We start from the raw sequence: 22,768 nt of genomic DNA on the forward strand, positions 1-22,768 counted from the left end.
TCCAATCATGAATTTCACTCACTCTTCTAAAATGTAGCACCTCTATCCTCTTAAAATCTTCTCTTACTTTTACTTTTTGAAAATCTTCATGCATGCATGCAAAATTTTCTTAGGCTTTCTAATAATGTCAAAACTGGTTAAAATACATTTTCCTTTTTGCCAAAACATGCAAAGTTGCAAAAAAAGTCAGCTCCTCTAAACAGATTAACCGTTGTAACATTTCTCTCTCTTTTTTTTCTTTTTTACTTCTATGCAAAATGCTGAAAACAATTGTTGCCTCATAGTTAAGCAGTCACAGCCCACTTGTGAGACAATGTGATTTCAGTTATAGGCTCTGCCGCACTCCTTCCTCTTAACATTATACCTTTTACAAATAAGGAGCACTAAGAATGCCTAACAGCCTCATTTATTGCCATGCTCGTAATTCTCAGTTTAGTGTGCCTTCTTATGTTTAAGATGCAACATATTTTTTGATGTGCAGCCAAAACGTATTTCCTATTTTTTCAGCTACTTCTCTAGTCACTGTCTCAGAGTTCATATTTTCTCCAGATGCTCATCTTCTCCTTACATGTACCCCAACATACTGTACTGCATCCGATAATTTTCACATTTCGTCTGTCTCACACCCTTCATCTCAACTCTTCCTTATACTAGTGTGCAGTGGGCACAGTTTAGATTAAGGCTATGGTTCAAAAGCCTAGGCCTGAAAATCATCAATGGGGGTACCTTCTACCATCATAGCAAATACCAGCAATTTAGAAAGGTTCTTTGAATAGTGTAGAGCAAAAATATATAAAGGCAGTTAGTAGAAAATAATATATTTTACAGGCCTTGGTTCCTTTGTGTATCACAGTCATCAATTATGTTAATCAGCACTGTATACCAAGGATGTAGCCTGCCATACTCCCTGCTCACATTACTTAGAGAAACCATGGATTTTTTAAGACATACTCTGTTTATAACTGTCTAAATTGTGGCCTCCAATAAGAGATTCATGGATTGAAAAAACTATTTAATGCTTTTAGAGGGGAAGTGATCCAAACATTTAAGTGCTGGGGGGGTACATTTCAATTTTTTAACTGACAGGTGGATTGGAGGCAACATTAAGAGCAATTGGGTATGAAGTTATATTCTCTGTCTGCACCCCTGCTATATACTTATCTTTTGTAAGTTTTATTATTAACATCTGTGCATAGTTTGATACATTTATAAAGCTGAGCAGCTGAAATGCCAATGGCATTACACAGAACAAAAAAATGATGAAACTCAAAAGTCAATGAGATAAGTTTGGAGAATTTACCTTTTCCACATTATAGTGTGATTGCAGATAGACAGATATATATTATATAATTATATATAGCTATATAATTAGCATGGAGTGTGAGGAATGCAGGGGGCTTCCCAACTGCATATAACATTTGCCATGTTGTTTTTTTTTTTTACTTTTTTGTGTTGACATTTTTTGTTCAGTGTACTGCCTTTCAGTGTTTTGGCCATTCCACAATATAAATATATTCTATACATACTATATCTTTCTTTCAGATATATACTTAAGTATCTTTGTAGTGACTGCATAAAAGTAGGTATTGAAGACAATGAGATAACACAGTACAGAAACTAGAAACAGAGACTAATCATATGTAATGTACATTAAACTTCAGCATTTATATAGAAAACTAATTTAGAATGTGTTTTACTTATAAATTATAAAAGTAAATGATATATTGAAAGGAAGAATTATAAATTAGGTTCTGATAGATGAATTTGGAAAGGATTTTGAAGAAAAATATGACAGTGGTTTTATTCTAACTTAGTTAAGAAGGTAATACTATGTGAGAAAATAAAATAAAAATGACACAGAAATGGATAAAGGAGGATGATTAAAGACATGAACAGGGTTGGTTTTAGCACCTTTATACCAACAAGACATACAGTGTGATAGATGAAACAGGATTTGACAGGGCTGATATTTAATGTTACTGTTTATTTCATTGAACAAAGTTATGGCACAGACTCCTTTATTGATTTGATACTTGATGCTAGCAACACTGATCTGTGCTGTCATCAGACAGCTGTCAACTGTAACTTTTTATCATGGGAAGATGATCTGTCTCAAGGAGAGATATTTCTACTTTTCAGACTAAGTATGCTTTCCCCACAGTCACTTCCTCTTCAGCATCTAATTGCTATAGCTTGCAAATACAACAAAACAAACTGACCCATTTCATTTTATTCTGTACCTGCCAAAACAACAGTGTTACTCTTTTTCTTTCGGCTTTTCCCAGTTAGGGGTCGCCACAGTGGATCACCTGTACTCTCATGATTGGCAGTGGAGTTTTACGGTGTTGAGTTGCCAGTCCGGTGCTCAACCTTCCACAGAAGGCACACACATGCACACACTCACACCTAGGGCCAATGTAGAGTGTCCAACAAACCTACAGCATGTCTTTGGGATGTGGGAGGAAACCAGAGCACCCGGAGGAAACCCGCGCAACTACAGAGAGGACATGCAGACTCCACACAGAAGGCACCCCAGCCGAGGATCGAACTAGAGAACCTCTTGCTGTGAGGCAACAACGCTAACTGCTGCACCACTGTGGCCACCCTTGTTGCCAGTGTTACTCTACATTTTCTAATTCACACTTTCTTTCATCTATAAATTAGTTTTTCTTTATCAATGCTCTGCTCTGTCTTATATCTTTTAACAAGTACAGTATTTAAGAAATATTCAATTACTTAGTTCTCCCAACCCCCAAAACTATCTTCTAGTAAAAAATAACATTGAGCCCAAACCTCTGTAATTAGTTTTGTATAATATGGAATAATGTTCTAAAATGGGTATAAGTGAAAGTGATTGATTTGAAATAAGCAAACACCTAGTTGACAAGAATCAATCTGCAGACATAATCTGTGGCTATTGTTTGGGAGAGGGCAGTGATTTAAGTCATCAGGTGGCATAGGCGTAGTGTCACCTTCTCATGTCCACCATCATGCATAGGAATGTGGAAGAAGTGCACTAACTGAAATGATGTCATAGAGGCACAGTGAAATAGACGGTTACGGAGAGAAGGTCACCACCTGGAAGAATGGAAGAGTGGGGCATCAAATATGGAAAAAACAATTTTTTTTCCCCCAGTGGTTACTATAGAGTCCATTTAAGGGCTATGCCACTTGCAGAATAAAACAGCTGATAGCCTGATATGGGAATAAGCCATGTGAGTCTCTGTATGTTTGTGAATGCAAGAGTATGTGTGTGTGTGTGTGTGTGTGTGTGTGTGTGTGTGTATAGTACAGATACCCTAAATGACACTTTTTCTTAGAGGCACCTCATTTTTAGCAATAGGGCACACCATTAATAGAAATTATATGAGGTTATGGCAAAGTTGTCTAGACTTCCATGAAAATAAAAATATCCCCCCATAGGTATTAAGCAGACTTTGATTGACTTGTAAGTAATATAATGTATCAGCTAGTTATTTGGCACACAAGTCATATATCACTGTTTACTCTCCTTTTTATTGGCATGTTCAATACTTACATGAAACAGAAAGCATGTGTGCTTGTTTACATATTCATATTTGAGTGTTTGCAGCTCTCATTATTGCTGTGATATGTTAATTTTGCATTTCCTGTTTTTGTGTAATGACATATAATAGCTATGTGTCATTTACAGATGTATTTTTCTTGTATAAGTGATGGTTAACAAGTATGAACCAGCTCCCTTTTGTACTACAATCTCCAACAAGACCACTTCCAATGTTATCACACTTAATTAGGTAAGAAGATTTCCATAACATATGCCTTTCTCTCTGTCACCTAAACTAAGTAAAGTATTAACCATTTTTGGTGTTACCAAGAACCCCCTGATCATTGCCTTAAATGGATTAATGGCATTTAGATTTAGTTTTGTCAGTACTACTGATTAAAAGACCTACATTTTCTTGCAACATAAATAAAAGCTGGACAAACAGATATGTTTCTCAGAGAATTTTTATTCTTTGAAACAGGCTCTCCATCCATGTGAAACAGAGTTCCTCCCTAACCCTATTTAAGTATAACTTGGACAAATGGATGGGCAATGAGAAATTCACCCCTACTCTAGCACCTATGCCTCTGATGGACAGAGGCAGTCAGTAAATCACCCTGTAAATAAATTAAATTTGTAGGACACATCTGGATTGCACAGCTAGCCTTATAAGGACCTGATTGGTCATTACCCTAGTACACATCTATTAACCTATGAAGTGAGGACTTTATGATGTTATATAGATATACACATGCAATGCTCAAAATATGGAGAACAAATATCATATCCAGCTTTTATTTATGTTGCAAGAAAATGTAGGTCTTTTAATCAGTAGTACTGACAAAGCTAAATCTAAATCTTTAAATTTCTAGTCTCCCACCAGGACACAAGTGCTTTCAGCAATTACATTCTGCTAGCCAAGCACACTCAAGCAAATCTGCAGTCTGTGGCTACCACTCCATATATACAGTGTAATAAGGAATCAGTATTGCAAACTAAACAAGGATATACATTTTGAGCCTCAAGAGCAGGAGCACACTCAAGCAAATCTGCAATCTGTGGCTACCACTCCATCTATACAGTAGCACACTCAAGCAAATCTGCAGTCTGTGGCTACCACTCCATCTATACAGTGTAAGAAGGAATCAGTATTGCAAACTAAACAAGGATATACATTTGAGCCTCAAGAGCAGGAGCACACTCAAGCAAATCTGCAGTCTGTGGCTACCACTCCATCTATAGAGTATAAGAAGGAATCAGTATTGCAAACTAAACAAGGATATACATTTTGAGCCTGAAGAGCAGGAGCACACTCAAGCAAATCTGCAGTCTGTGGCTACCACTCCATCTATACAGTGTAAGAAGGAATCAGTATTGCAAACTAAACAAGGATATACATTTTGAGCCTCAAGAGCAGGGTCAGTCCACCCAGGCATTCTACTTGTATGTTTTATGAGAGTGAAGCTATTACATTAGCAGTATTTCTTAGTAGTTCTCAGCTTGCTAATAAAACTGACTGTTGTAGCCTTGCCCCCCCCCCGATAGTACAGTAATCCTAACTGTCCAATAGACAGTATATATTTAATTCACATCCCTGTGACTAAATTAAATTAACCATCAAGCAGCCCTCTCAGTTCTTTCTGCCTTAGTTTGTATCACTTGGAGGATCACCTGCTTATTTGCATATCTATCATTGCTAATATATCTCCCTACTCTTATCTGTGCACAAACTGGTTACTAATCAGCAAGTCAATGTAAAGACACACTCCCAACCTTAATAAACTTTGCTGTCTCTTCTCTCCTTCACTTTACAGGTAGTTTGAATTATTACTTACCCCCTCTGAGGCCTTCACTGATTTTCACTGATTGCCTCTCTGGTTTCTTTGCATTCCACCTGGTTTACACCCCTTGTGCTATCTCCCTCCCCCAATACAAAGTCTATATTAGAATCCTGCTGAGCATGGAGCCATCTTTAAATTTCTAGTCTTCCACCAGGACACAAGTGCTTTCAGCAATTATATTCTGCTAGCCAGTAAGCCATTAGACCTCAGGAATTTGTTTTAAAAGTGTTCAGATTTGTAAAGTAATACTTACTTTTTTCTCTTGCCTTGGTTGGCTCTGGCTCTGCCCGCTCAGCCTCGCTAATGCTCGGGCTCTCTCCGCTCCCTGCTCTGCCCCTATTCCCTCCCCCCACTACCTCTACATTTATAGTGATCATAGCCACACCCACAGCTCACCCTCACATCACCTCCACCAATCACAGCTCCTCAAGTCATATCACATTAAACCACACCAACTTGCTCCACACAAAATACTCCCAATCACTCTCATTCCCACTAGGCATTTTTTGCATCACCCACACTACTTCCCATCCACATATAGTGCAACCCTATAATTCCTATTCAGACCCCCCCCACCTAGAAACAACATAAACTTTATAATCATGACTATCACACAACTAAATCTAGTCTGTCTTCTCATAATTCTTTACAACACCACAAGTTATCACTCTAGCAATATCCCTAAACTTAGTAGCACAACACTGCATTATGCACTCTCATACACAGACACCACACATTGTAATAATATCTGCCCACACTTATTCAAGAACTACATAACGGACCAATTCAGAACTAAACACATATGCTCTCATTCCTACTCCAAAAAAACACAATACTTTCTCACACTCCTCACCAAACTCCAACATCTGTATAACCATTTTAACTCCAGGCTCACCATAAGTGGGGATATCCACCCCAACCCAGGCCCAAATCCATCCTGTCCAACACAAACTGCTCAAACACAAATGTCAGAACATAACACCCCCACTTTCTTCATCCCTGGGTATATCAACAACAGCAGCAATACCAACCATCTTTTAATGCTAAATATTAATATTAGAAGTATCAAAAATAAAATACCTGAACTCCAGGCCACAATAGCACACTACTCCCCAGACATAGTTGCTTTAACAGAAACCTGGCTAAATAAAAACATAGCTAACTCAGAAGTTCTCCCTACCGGCTACAATATCATTAGACAAGACAGACCACTTCGTAAAGGGGGTGGAACTGCCTTACTCTACAAGTCCAACTAAACTGTCCGTCAATTACCAAACTCCTACCCCTCCCCCAATAATTGGGACATACTTATCTCACAACTTCAACTTCACCCTAAAAAGGTCATCACAACAATTGTGATCTATATTCCACCTGGTAATACACCTGCTAGCCTTGAAGACTTCTTATCCTGGTGTTCTTCCACATACTCACAAGAAACCCTTATTCTGGGGGACTTCAACCTAGATTGGTTCACTGGTATATCAGAACCACCAAGTAATCTAATAAATCTCCATGGCTACCAGCAGCTAGTCCAAATTCCAGCTAGGTGTGATAAAAAATCTAAAAGGGAATCCATCCTTGACTGGGTCCTAACTAGCAACCCCACATTGTACCCTCACACAGGCAGTCTCCCAGACACCTTAAGTGACCACAACATAATATACTTTATACGTAGTAGAACAAGCATATGCAAAACCACTAACTATATATCCACTAGAAACACAAAAAATTCTCTCCTGAGGTCCTCAACACTTTACTGTGTAACTGTGACTGGACCCCCTAAACCCACCCACTTGACCAGACTGTAGCATATTTCAACAAAACATTTCTACAACACCTAGACACTGTCGCTCCATTGCACAAAATCAAGGTTAGAACCTCTACAAACCCCTGGCTCAGTAAAGAAACCAAACAAATTCTCAAGTCCAGAGACACTGCCTGGCATTACTATCAACAAAGAAACACAAAGCCTAACTAAGTACCAAGAACTGCGCAACCATGCAAAATAATGCATTAGGCTGGACAAAAAATCCTACTACACAACATTACAAACTAAATACCAACACAACCCGCAAAAATTTTGGCAAAATGTAAACCAGCTACTAAAATCCACCCAAAAGGCTACCCCCAAACCAACCACCCCTGACACTAAAGTTCCCATCGAAACACAATTCAACTCCCACTTTGTGAACTCAATTCTATCCTTAGTATCACAGGACAGTTCCTTCCTCACTATCCCCCCCCCCCAACACAAACAACACTAATACAAGCTGTACCCTCAAAACAGTTTCCACCACTTCAATCAAAAGCATGCTCTCCAAACTAAAAACCTCATCAACAGCAGCCGACCTACTCCCCAGCTATTTCTTGAAACTTACAGCAGATGCTATTGCTATCCCAGTCTCCACTCTCATAAACAGATCAATTGTTGAAAACTATGTGCCCAAACTCTGGAAAATATCCTATGTTACACCCATACATAAAGGTGGGACCTCCACTGAACTTAATAACTACAGACCCATTGCTTTACTCTCACCCTGGCCAAAATCCTACAAAATGCATCCATACCCAGATGCTAAACTATCTCCTAGACTGCAACATCCTGTCACCTACTCAGCATGGTTTCAGACCTGCCCATAGTACCACTACAGCTCTCCTCTGCTTCACAGACACAGTAAACTGTCTCAAAAATGAAGGCCTGCAAGTGTCAACTCTTTTTGGATATGTCCAAAGCATTTGACACAGTCTCACACCAAATCCTGCTAAACAAACTAAACCAATATCATCTATCTAATTCCACTCTTACCTGGTTCCAAAGCTACTTAACTGACAGGTACCAAGCTGTGAAATGGGAAAATTCTCTCTCTCCTCAGCTGCCCATAACTATAGGAGTCCCACAGGGTTCTATCTTAGGACCACTACTATTCACAGTCTTCACAAATGACCTCCACACCTCCACACAGCATGCATCTATAATTCAGTATGCAGATGACACTACCTTAATCTGTGCTGCACAAAACATTCCCACCCTCCTGCAAACAACTCAACTAGCATTCTCTGACGTTGAAAACTACCTTACCAAAGCCCAACTTATCCTCAATCCAAAGAAAACTCAGCTTATGATTATAACCAGTTCTAACAAAAACACTAACAGTCAATTCACTGTCTACTCCACAAATGCTACTCCAATTGCTCCAGTGGCACAGGCTAAGCTCTTGGGAATAACCATAGACTCCCACCTAAAATTTGATAGTCATCTGAATTTAGCTATTAAAAAAGTACATGCCAAACTGGGGTCACTCTACCGTATCAAACCATTTCTTACCAACAACACAAGATCAGCCATTGCTCGCTCCCAACTTCTATCCACCCTACTCTATGCATCTCCCATTCTGACTAATCTCAACAAAACTGAACTAAGCAAAATGGAAGCTTGCTATAACAGAATTGCCCATTTTGCTGCAAATTGCTCATATAGAACTCATCACTGTACTGCTTTGAGACAGCTCCACTGGCTTGAACTGCCCAACCTCCTAACCTACAATCAGCTCTGCCTCTGTCATTCTATCTATTACCTCCCCAATAAGTGTCCTGCCCTCAAAAACCTAGTACAACATCACACAGCCAAAAGGCCTCTTAGATCATCAAGCAAACTACTACTAGAAGTCACCAACAGCTACAGTAGCTTTAGAGATGCACTATATAGTAGTTCAGTGGCTAAAAAATGGAACTCTGTCCCTACAAGCATTCAAAACACATCATCCAAAGCCTCCTTTAAAGACCTCATCAGGCATCATCTCAAGCAAAGTTGGCAGTGCCATGATTGCTCCCCAGGCTAGTGAAAGCGGATAACATATGCATACTAAATCTAGAGTAATTTATAATAGTTTTTCAATCTTACTCACAAACACTGGCTAATCTACAATGTATGTACTGTACCTGTATACTATGTATGTATTCTACCTACATTCCAAAGTTCAGCTGTACACCACAAATCTATTACTTACCTTTATTTTTAAAATTAATATCTTTTTTGATTGTTCTCTCCACTGTAACTGTTTGTGCTGCATACCACTGTAAAAACATGTCTCTTGTAATTTGTGTGTATACTGATTATGTCTAAATAACTAAATGTGTCTGTAATTTTTCTTTGTGGAGCTTTTCTCCCCAGGCCTCTGCTGAAAAAGGGCCTTTTCGGCTCAGTCAGACACCCCTGGTTAACAAATGTAAAATAAAAAATAAAAAAAATAAAAATAAACTGAGTAGTCTGTAATTAGACTAATTATTCATAGCTGGACTTAAGGAAATATGGGATTCAAGTACTCCAACTTTCCCCATTTATGTTGGATACGAATGCTCAAGAAAGAGTAAATATGGAGGAAAAGTACTTTTGTGTTTACACCAAATCATTTCATGCTGAACTAAGAAGGCACAAACTGGAACCAGATAAAACACCAAAAACACTCAAGAGGATGGTAAAAAACACCAACACCAGTGGAACCAAACAGCACTGCTAGTAACAATCAGAAATTAAGTGAGCCACAATGAGGAAATGTAGCTGAAACTTTAATAACAAATATTCACAACTGGAGAGGCTTTCTTCCCATTAAGGGATTTCATCAGAACTGTAGTATGTCATAAAATACCCAGTATAAATACAATCATTTCACATCATGTGACAGAAAAATTGACCAATGGCATACAAAAAGCAGATATCAAATGTCAGTAGCACTCTTAAACATTACTTAAAATAGTATTCATATCAATATTAAAAAATATATAAATATGAATATATATATATATATATATATATATATATATATATATATATATGTGTGTGTGTGTGTGCAAAAGTGTATACTAGATGTAAACTTCCAATTGTTTTAATTTTAACACTGATGAAATTGAACATGCTTCATTCAATCCAGGCTTTTCCAAGGCACTTCATTTTACCTGCCATATCAATTCAGATTTAAGTAGATATTCATCAAATACTAACCCCCTCATATCTTTCTTAACTTGACCTAGTACTATAAATTTAGAAACATGCAAGGGGTGGTCTAAAATGTCCCTGAAAAGGGCATTGGTATTTTTGCATTATGTACTTTCAAGTAGGTGTTCATATATTATTTCTTTAAACTTTCTAGACATCTTCCCAACATAAAAAGCTGTACAATGCTGACAACTAGCCAGATAAACAACTATCACAGTTAAAATACCCATCAATGCTGTATTTGATACCTCTAACAATAGCCACCCCCAATTTTCTACATGTTCTCTTCTCATCTTTTTTTTTTCCTCCAAAAATGCTTTAAAGGACCTTTCCTTCTTATATATATAACCAAGCTGTACATTGTCACTCTAGCTGAAGAATGAATGTTCTCCAGCTAGGTGTTAATGTACAGGTAATGCCTGCTGAAAAACAAGTCCTCCACTTCATGGCAGCATATTAAGCTGCTTTGGAGCTTGGATTATAATGGAAATAATGGCGGCCATTATTTTACACTCACTAAGCCGCACTTTTAAAATTAAAAATAAAAAAAAAAATAAAAATATATGTCTGCGTATGAGTGTAAGCATGCAAGAAAGTTAGAGTGAGAGTGATCGATCCATTATTTTATGCTAAGCAGCAGTTTTGCTGTTTACTGAGTATAAAATTAAAACAAATGGATAAAAAAATACATAAAATACAAAAGTGTATGTGTGTGTATGAGTGTTTGTTTTTGTCTGCATGTGCGACTATATGGGTGCTTGTGTGCATGGACGTGGAAGTGATTATATGTGTCTAATTGACTACGAGAGACCGAGCAGTGGATGCAACTCTTAAAAGGTATGCATACCTCTCAACCTCTTAGCTCAAGAAATCCAGATAAAGCCTAAAATAATGGGGGAACAGAGGCGTAAAAATAGGGACAAATTTCAAATATTGGTCTTATAAAATTAGAAAGTTGATATAATAACATGATTTATGTTAACAAGCATTCTTTGATGGATATAAAGTCTATACCTCTCATCTATCCCCAATTTTCAGGTACATCCCTAATTCTGACTCAAATTTTAGTTCTGCTTCCCTTTTTCTCTTAAAAAATGGAGGACTTTTGGAGAAAATTTGGTGAATTACATTTAATATACAATGACAGTAAATAGAGTTACAGACATTTTACTTCAGAATATGTATAATAATTCACATTGTTTATTCTGTCAATGTCTCAAATTAATAGTACTAATATGCTAAAAGTGTCCCTGATTTCTTCTGGATTTGCCTCTGATTCTTTTAAGAGCCATGACAAAGTCTAAAACTCAAATGCAAGTCATTATTTAGTGATTTCAACTCCCAATGTTATGTGAACATATATTACAGTACAGGCGGTGCAGTGGTGCAATGGTAGCATTGTCGCCTCACAGCAAGAGGTTCTCTGGTTCAATTCTTAGCTGGAGTGCCTTCTGTGTGGAGTCTGCATGTCCTCCCTGCATTCATGTGGGTTTCCTATGGGTGCTCTGGTATCCTCCCGCAATACAAAGACATGCATCTGGAGAGTTTCTCCCCAGGCCTCCACTGAAAATTGGCTGTGTTCCAAGTCAGACTTTCCAGGTAAACAAATGTTAAATAAATAAATAAAATAAAAATAAAGTTTGAAACAGTAGGCAGAGAAACTATTTTATATTCAAATTTTATATACATATATATATATATATAAAATGTAACTAAAAAAAATTACACAATTTATAGACAGCCCATTCTCTAAGCACAATAATTCCCAACAGGATGTGTGTTACTGTGTTAGTAATGCCCTTTCAGGGGTGTAAAGGGCTGAGGCCACAGGCATCAGGCCTCAGAACACCCCTGGCTATACACAATAACACACACCCTGTCAGGCATTACTCTTGCATAATGACATCTGTATTGTGTTCTACCAGTTTGGTGGAATATGCTAAATTGGAACCTGACTCGGGATATTCCATACTAACAAAGTTGTTTTCTGTCTAATTTGGTAAAAAGTAAAAGTTAAAACTTCAAAAAGTTCAAGATATCTTATTGGTGCTCCATCAAAGTTGCTAAAATGTACAAAGGAAAGGAAAAAGTAATTTAAAAATGCCATATTTTTATGAACAAATGAGAAAAAAATTGTAACATTTTAAATATATGATGGCCAATTAGAAAAAAAATATTTTAATCAAGACTATGCAAATAAGAAATTGCACTACAAATAGATTAATAATCTAACAAAGACTAATATCCAGATTAAAATGATATTGTCTAATGGTGCAACAGTAAGGAACCCTGGATCCACAAGAAATGAATTCAATAAGTACTTTAGCAATAATATGAGTTTAGCTTTGATTCAGGACATTCCAGTGATTGACACTGCACTACTAACTGTATATACCTGCCTTGTTATTACTGGTGCTTTGCTAGCTACATCACTCAAAAAATTGTCAAAAGAACATCCATGGGACTGGATAGTATGTCATCAGTCCCAGTTTTATTTATTATCGCCCACCTTTCGTGGATTACTGGACAGAGGTGCTGTCCTGAAGCAATGGAAAACATCAATATTGATGCCAGTCTCCAAAAAAGGAACCATACTTTTATTTCAAAATTAGAGTGTTTCGTTTAATGCCAGCCCAGTGAAAAAGCTTTGATGGATGCCTTATGCAGCTATTATCTTATCATTATCATCATCATAGTGAAAGCTATTTACATCTTAACCAGCATGTTTTTTGGTGGGTCTATATTACTTCATCAAAGAATTATACCATCGAATGGAATTTTATCAGAAATGCCATTCATCAAACCTCCCCAACCCCCTGCTAATTATATATACGAACTCTGAGATTGCACTACAATAGGAAAAAGGCAAATTTCCAAATCCCCAGCATAATGCGATCACAGTCAGAAAGATTTGATGAATAGCATTTTCGATAAAATGCCGTCCAAAATGTCATTTGATGATCCAGTTCTTCGATGAATAGGGATCCATTTTATTTTCACATGGAAGGTCTACCTTTACCAATTTGGTTGAATTTTATTATCAAGTTAGTTTGGCCATGGACCTAAGCTTGTCAGTTGGTATGATTTATTTATACCTTGCCAAAGCACTCAGTACACTGCCACATTCATCAATAAGTAAAGCCTTTAATTTGTTCAAATTCAATCAATACTTCATTGGATGCATATATAAATGTCTTAATGGCTTCTTTCAGTGACTAGTTATACAATGTATTTTTTCCAATCACTAACCAATCTCTCAGTGTGCCTCACAAGATTATGTTCTGAGACATTTTATTTTCAATTGAACTATGGCAACCTTTCCAACCAAGAGATCTTGTTTGGTAAATATGGTTGCATATGACTGTAAGGTTGGTTTTATGACCATGTGATATAATGCCGTCAATTTGTATTTATACACATCTCACTCTGAGCAAAGAATACTGGCTTGTCCTTTAGTAATAAAAAATGACAGGTCATGTACTTTGGCAGGAATTTACCAAGAGTTCCACTAACTATGGATGGATCCACATTGCTGGAGGAGTTTAAGTATGTAGATTTAGGGCAAATAATATCAATTTATATTTTATCAGACATTGTCATCATTTCATTTAAATGTATTTTAACAGTCTATATCTGCTTTAGCTAAGGTCTTGAAATCTATATTCGTAATTCCAGTAGATAGCTGAACTGTATTTTTGCTGTTTCAAATGGCCTAACTATTATTAAACCCTGGTTTGATTCTTGTGTGTCAGGCTAGTTCAGGACTTAACATTGAAATGGAGCAGTTCCAGGCCAGTCAGCTCAATGCTAAGGATGTAATTGTTTTTCCTTTTCATCCATCCACTTATAGTTCAGTTAGACCCAGTTGCCGCCCCTTATGGTAATTTGATAACATAATTCTCTCCATCTCCTTGTTTATTGGCAATAAGTAAATTAAGTATCATTTTACAATGTCTCTACCCTGAAACTACTCGTCAGGTTAAAAGACCTCTCATAAAATTACTTAATATTGAATCTACTGATACTGCTTGCACTGATTTTAGTATAAGTGAGATTTTTTTTTTTTACTATAATTTGTTTACTGGTTCTCACTGATAGCAGAAGAAGGTTTCCAGGCAGCTTAACACAATGTGATTAAGAGATGTACAAATATAATATCCTTGGAGACAAAAATCTTATACGCAGTAAACTGACACCAAAATCGTCAGCAGTACACCAGTCCAAGGCTATCACAATGCACAAAATACATCATATGCTCATGTTCCAAAGATAAACTTGCCTAAACCTCAAACACCTCCAAAACACAATGGTGGGACAAAGCGTACTCAGCATATTAAGCCTAGTTCCTCACATAGCACAAGGAACCCCAGTGTCACAGATGCTGAGCCCATAAGGCAAGCATTGGCCCAACCAAATATTTTTGTTTTAGGTGACTCCATTGCAAGACATGCAGACCTGTCTCTTACCAGAATGAGCAAGGAAAGAGTGATGGTTACTTGTTTGGTGCTAGGACCAATTAGATCACGCACGCACTGAAGTCTTTGAACAAGTACCAGTATGACTCTCAGACTGTGTCCAAGGCAAGAAAAGCCTAGCACTGAGCAACATTCTCCCTTCTCAAATGATTTTAATAATTCGCTTAGTTGTTGGTATCAGTAAAGGAGGTCCAATATTTATCAGGCTGGGAGGATATGATAAACAGAGCATGCTGCTTCACCAGGAATGGCCTGCATCTGTGCCCTGTAGGGTTTTGATTATTGACAAAGACATAGTCCATCCCCATAGTGCCTTTTTAGGGAATGCCATCCTAACAAACCTATCATCATAACGTAACAAGCAAAGGAAAATATGAAGGTGTAACTGATCAGTGCTAGAAGCATACTTCTCAATCTCTTGGAGCAAGAAATCTGGACAAAGCCATCAGTAAAATTAGGTCAGAGGCCCAAAAAGAGGGACAATTTTTAAATATTGCTCCTACAAACTTAGAAAGTTGATAGGTTTTGCATTTGCATGTATTTTCGGAAGGATATGAGGTCTGAAATTCAAATGTCTGGCATTATTCTCTAATTTCAATCTTTAATGATTTGCCACTAATTTGCCAGAAAAACACAATTTTATGATAAACTAATCCAATATTTGAGGCAAAAATCTGGAGATTCTGTGAAAATCTGTACAGTTGAGGGGTATGGAGCCTAGAAGCCTAAACAAGAAACTCACTCACTGCAAGCCCTTGTCACCCTGAAAGACATCTGTGTAGTACTGAGACATGGTTTAAAACAGAGGAGAGCACTACGGCTGTGCAGGGCTTTAACACTTTCCATGCATTTAGATCAGCTACTGTACAGGAGGAGAAAAAAGATGGTGTATCAGTCTACATCCAGAACAGACTCACACCAAGGCTAGTAAATCAGTATGACGCACTAGAGCTTTATGTCCAAATAGCCATCAGAAAGGTCCTCTTCCATATATTAGCTAGTTATAGAACCTATGTGACAAACAAAAGCCACAATACCGAGCTACAGGAAGTAGAATCACTCATTTTTAAACCCAGTAACTTTTTCCTAGGTGATCTAAACTATCCAACTACAGACTGTGAAACCAACACCACCAGCAGTTGTAGAAGTGCAGAGATTCCTGAGCTTTGTCAAGACAAAAGCCCTAGAACAATTAGCCAGAGTAGCCATTAAATCTTGTCCTTACTAATACAGAAGCATCTTGCACCATCCCTTGTGTATCTTCATTACTTTTTAGGCCAGACTATGAAGCAGTTTATTTTGAAATAAAACTGAAACTAGAGATCCCTTCCACTCAAGGTAACTTTAGAAATTTCTTTAAGACAAACTACTTCATTCTAAGTGATAAATTGGCAAGCTTCAAATCTCCATCAAGCCCAGTTAACTCCACTGAATATGTAGAAATGTACACCACCACACCATACTGGCATGTAAACAACTGCATAGATGCAGCTGTACCCCACAGAAACAAGTGCAGGGCTACACGCTCTAGGGACCTAAACCTTGTCACCACAATAAACATAACATGCTGGAGGGATAGATTCCTGTCCCAGAGACATCCCATACTCTGGAACAAGCTACCTGTCTATATCAAACAAAGATCCTCATTAGCACTCTTCAAGAAAAATCTTGATGATTGAATGGGAGATTCACCCCGGGGATCACTTCTGTGGCTCTGCTTGACAGGGGCACAGGAAAATAATTTTCTTGGGTTGCAAAAGCCAGGGTACCATTTGGCTAGGGTTATATAGGCCCTAGGGCCAATAGCCTAGTATCTACCTATGAACCTAAAACCCCAGAAACAAACCCACATGGTGGAACCATAATATAAACAAGCTTTATAATAAAAGAAAAACAATTTTGACCAAAAATAAGAAGAGTAATTTCAAGAATGTTAGAGCTCATGGTTGGTACTAAAATCAACAAACAACTCAGGAGCTAAATAAAATCCACCAAAGCCAAGTCTGAGGCTAAAATAACTACCCAAGCCAGAGACAGTCACAAGGCATTTTTAGTTCTGTGCATAATCTCCAAAGCCAAATGCCGCTGAACTGATTGTGAACAATATTACCCAGACTGAGAATGAAGGCATAGCCAACCTAATGGTCTATAAATTTAGCTATAACATTATCCCTCTCTCCCCTCCATCTGTCCCTTAAGATACACCTGAATCTGTCTCACTTCCAGCTATCACACAAGACCACGTCCTAAAAGTGCTTTCAAAAGCTAGAAATACTGCATCATTGCATCCTGACAATATCCCTGGAAGCATGATAAATAACATGAAGTGTGATTTAGCCACTCCCCACACAAAACCATTTAGTCTCAGCCTCTATATAGGTTTGTAACAACTGAATGGAGAACACCTATAGTCATTCTCTTGCATAGGTAGGGACTTTCCACAGACCCGTAAGTCTGACTAGCCTCATATGCAAAGCCATGGAAAGGCTTATCATAGAATTAATCAGTTAGGACATAAAGAACCTCGAAACACTGGACCTGTCCCAGCTTGGATTTGTCAGAGGTAGACCATGCTTACTCAACTGGGTTTTTTGAAAAGGTCAGCAAAGCAATTTATGAAGGCAAAATGATACATACTGTAAACCTCAACTTGGCCCAAGCTTTGGACACAATTCCCCACTAAGGCATAGTAGAAAAGCTAAAAAATGGGAATAAATCCCTATGTCACTTGCTGGATTGCCAACTGGCTCTGAGATAGGATACAGATAACCAAAATAGGAGAAGATACCTCCATCAAGAGACCCAGTCATCAGTGAAGCTGCCTGAGGTCTGTGCTGGGACCTCTCCTGTTTGGCATCTACTTTTTTGAAGTAAAATCTAATACCAAAGGTCTCTAGCCAAATAACTTTGCAGATGACTGAAAACTATGAGCAGTCATTGAATCCCCAAATGACTTAACCATCCTGCAAGAAGGTTTGTCTCAAATAAATAAGTGGTGTCAAAGACATTGTCTGAAACTAAATGCTAAAAAATGCATTATTGTATCCTTTGGGAAGTCATCTACCCCAGGGAACTACCCCATCAACAATACTCCTATAAGATTTGACCCAATTGTTTGGGATTTGGGAACTTATATGGACGGTGACCTAACTTTTGACTAACATGTGTCTATTGTTGTAAGAAATTCCTTCTATGGTGCACATCTTATAAACAAAGGGATTATGTCGAGATAATAGGGATGTCATTGCCCATCTTTACTCGGCCCTAATTAGGCCAATCATTCAGTATAATGCCTCCTTTGGCAAGTATCTGTCCAGGCATGTGCAACTACCAGAATGCCCACAGAGATATATTTCTAAAAGGATACAAGGCCTAAACAACATGTCCTACATGAAGCTATTCAAAGCCCTGTCAATATACTTGGTATCTTGCAGACTGCTAAGAGTTGACCAGTATCTGGCATGCAAAGCATCCTCTGACCTACTATGTATGGATTTAATGTATATGAGCAAGTCAAATGGCATCAGAAAAACTCAGTCTAGAGATCTAAACCTCTTCTGCAAAATCAACAGAATGGTTTGGTAAGGGACAGATATATTTAACAGAGGATACTCCTGCTGTGGTACAGACTCCCCATCCACATGAAACAGATTCATCACTGTCCATGTTCTAGTGCAACGTAGATTTATGGATGGGAAACACAACATTTACCCAGGGACTGCCCCTGTACTTCTAATGGACAGAAGCAGCTCCTAAATACTTTATCCCGTGCATGGGTTCCCTCAAATTATCTATCATACTATCCCAGTTATTTTTACAGGTTGTAATATATAATTATTGACAATGGGATGGGTAAGGGCAATCTACAACCAAATGGGATAGGTTAAGTTGAACAAAAAAAGGGAAATTGGCTAGAGTTAAAATGGCCTGCAAGGGCAGCTAGCCTAGTACTTACCATGAACCTTTAAGCATTGCAGCACTAAGACAGATGTTCCTTTTGCTGAATTGTATTTCACTGAGGGATGAAAAGAACATGGTCATGTTTTATAAAACATACATTAGACTACAAATGGAATATAATATTTCTATATGTATTTACACAAATGAACAATTTACTAGTTTGGAATTTGTACAAAGAAGGCTTGCTAAGTACATTTCCATTGTAAACTTTAAATTACAAAGACAAATGCATCACACTTGAGTTGCACTCTCTACACAAGACTTTAAGACTTTACAGGGGCAAAGCCATCTTAGCTTTCCTAACATACAAATATGATGCAAAATGATGTGTGTTAAAACTAGAAATGTGTTCTAACTCAATCACTCACAAGTATAACAATTTAAGTTGTACAGTGTTTCTCAACAGAGTAACCTTAAGGTGCATTTTTATCACCAAGCTATTCCTAGAATCTGGAACAACCGTTCTCCTAAAATGAGAGGGTTTGATAATATCATAATATTTAAACATCAACTTGGCAATTGGATGGTCAGTAAAGGTTTTGATCCCAGTCTTAAGGAATCACTTTACTGATACAGTTGCAAGGCTAAAAAACTGTTTTTGATAACTTATAAACTTAAATACTTTCTAGTAACAAGTCATTCTTACTTAACAAACTATTCTGTGTGTTTTCTTTTAGTTTATGCCTTTCCAGTAATCCCTTATTTTATCTTAGAAGGTTAGGAATTTTACCACAGCTCTTCCCTTCATATATTTCCTGTTTCACGTAAAAAATTTGTTTAGCCATCCTGCGTACTACCTTCATTTGAAAATATTAAACAAGCAATGATTATCAATGGTAAGCATGTTATTTCAGTTATTTTCATTTTGTACTGCTTATTTTCTGCCTTATGCTTAGATCATAGCCAAACAGGTAATCTGAACGAGACCAACCTCCCAGTTATACAATGAATGAACAATTTGTGTCACTCGCTGACAACATCCTAATATTTTGCTTGTCATTCCACTCTACCTCACAGCAGATGTTATATCATTTTGAAAAAGAACAAGATGTTAAGAAATCAGATGAAATCAGGTATGCATATCGTTGGAGGTAACTGGCTCACACAGCTAGGAAAACTCAGAAGAGTTACAAAAGAATTAGGACTGTAATAATCCATTGTTATTTGGATGTAGTAGCACTGTGTTCATGATCTTTACTTTCCAGTATATGATTTTGTGCAGAGCATGCCATCTCCACTGTAATCTACAGATTGATTCTTTCAGCTTCCACTTGTCTACTGCATGAATCTGAGCAACTTACTAAGTAAACAGTGCTCCAGACCTGATTCTTGGAAAGGTCCATATGCATCACCAGGGTATACAACAAGTTCTTGCATGCTAGTAGCTCGTAACACATTTACTTATGGCCACTTTTAGTGATCATTGTCCAAACACTTCATACATTATTCACATCCACCTTTTCAAAAACAAAACAAAAAAAAAAAACAAGAAAGAAAAGAAACAGAACTAGCCCAATATTAGTGACTTAACTAGACATCCTGCCACCTGACTGTAATGAACTGCATAAGCCTACCAACAACATAACTCTAACCCTTAAACTTCAACCTTGTCCCTAACTCTTCTATTTCATTCCCTAACTCTAAAGTTCACAATTATTCCCTAATTCTAAAATGTCACTCTTGCTCCCTAACCCTAAAGTCATTAATCGCTCCCTAAACCTAAAACTCCTAGTTCCTAATATAAACTTCCCACCCACTCTCTAAACCTACTTTTTTGCTTCTATACCTAAAATCTCTAATTGCTCCCTAAGCCTAAAACTCCCTTTCCACTCCCTAATATGAAATCCCCAATCACTCCCCAAACCTAAAGGTCTGCCCTCTATCAACTTAATCATCATACAAATTATTCCCTTAATCCCTAACCTGCACTTGGACCCACCCCCACTCACTTGCCATAGCTGCTGCACTAACCTTGCTTGGAATCTGCTACTGTGTGTGACAATGTGTAGCAGCTCCACCTTCTCCCTACTGCTGCCAAACCACACCTGAACATATGGTTGTGTTCAAGTGCGAGTGGCTGTCCATGTCAGCTGCAAGATACCTGAATCCCTGGGTGTGAGAGTGTGCAGTATAGTGGTGTCTGTCACTACTTGCTGTAGCCATGGATCAGTGCTCTCCTGTAGTTTAGTAATGCAAATAAAATAAAATATAAGTAAAGGAACAAAGAAAAAAGAAATCATGATTATACAGTGGATATAAAAAGTGTACGCACCCTTGTTAAAATGCCAGGTTTTTGAGATATAAAAACATGAGACCACAAGAAATCATTTCAAAACTTTTTCCACCTTTAATGTGACCTATAACCTGTACAATTCAATTGAAAAACAAACAAATCTGTTAGGGGAAAAATATAAAAAATAAAAAACGTGCAATAATCTGGTTACATAAGTGTGCACACCCTTAAATTAACACTTTGCTGTGTGTGCATATCCTTAAACTAATACTTTGTTGAAGCACCTTTTCATTTAATTACAGCATTCAGTCTTCATGGGTACACACCTGCCATCAATTAAAGAGACTTTGATTAACCCCAAATAAAGTTCAGCTGTCCTAATAGGATTTTCCTAACATTTACTCAGTTGCCTGCTACAGCAAAAGCCATGGTTCACAGAGAACTTACAAAGCATCAAAGGGATCTCATTCTTGAAAGGTATCATTCAGGAGAAGGGTACAAAATAATGTCCACAGCATTGCATATACCATGGAACACAGTGAAGACAATCATCAAAAAGTGGAGAAAATATGGGGCAACAGTGACATTGCAAAGGACTAGACGTCCCTCCAAAATTGATGAAAAGACAAAATGAAAACTGGTCAGGGAGGCTGTCAAGAGACCTACAGCAAGACTGAAGGAGCTGCAGGAATTTCTGGCAAGTACTGGTTGTGTACTACATGTGACAACAATCTCCCATATTCTCCATATGTCTAAACTATGGGGTAGGGTTGCAAGACGGTAGCCTTTTCTTACACAGAAAAACATCCAGGCCCAGCTAAAATTTGCAAAATAATTCATCAAGTCTCCCAAAAACATGTGAAATGTGTTATAGTCTGATGAGACCAAGGTTGAACTTTTTGGCTACAATTCCAAAAGGTATGCTTGGTGCAAAAACGACACTTCGCATTACCAAAAGAGCACCATCCCTATGATGAAGCATGGTGGTTCACAGTATCATGCTTTGGGTTTGCTTTTCTTCAGCTGGAACTGGGGCTTTAGTCAAGGTGTTGGGAATTATGTAGATTTCCAAATACCAGTCACTTTTGGCCCAAAACCTTCAGGCATCTGCTAGAAAGCTGAAGATGAAGAGGAATTTTACCTTTCAACATGACAATGACCCCAAGCATACATCCAAATCAACAAAAGAATGGCTTCAACAGAAGAAAATTAAAGTTTTGGAGTGGTCCAGCCAGAGGCCAAACCTAAGTCCAATAGAAAATATGTGGGATGACCTGAAGAGGGCTGTGCACAAGATATACTCTAGCAATATGACAGCTTTGGAGTGCTTTTGCAAGGAAGAGTGGGCAAATATTGCCAAGTCAAGATGTGCCATACTGATAAACTCCTACCCAAGAAGACTGAAAGTTGTAAGTAAATCAAATGGTGCTTCAGCAAAGTATTAGTTAAAGGGGGTGCACACTTATGCAACCAGCTTATTGTACATTTTTTATTTTTTTTATTTTTCCCCTAACAGATCTTTTTGTTTTTCAATTTAATTGTACAGGTTATAGGTCACATTAAAGGATCGGAAAAGTGGTCTCATTTTTTATATCACAAAAGCCTAGCATTTTAACAGGGGTGTGTACACTTTTTATATCCAGTGTAGGATGTATTTTTTTTTATTTAGACTTTATGCATAAAGAAAAGGGAAAAATTATGGTTTGGGCATATGTAGCTTTTATCAATTTTAGCACAGTC

This window comes from Protopterus annectens, chromosome 13.part0, assembly GCF_019279795.1.
Source record: "Protopterus annectens isolate FY-2018-M chromosome 13.part0, PAN1.0, whole genome shotgun sequence".
Taxonomy (NCBI): Eukaryota; Metazoa; Chordata; order Ceratodontiformes; family Protopteridae; genus Protopterus; species Protopterus annectens.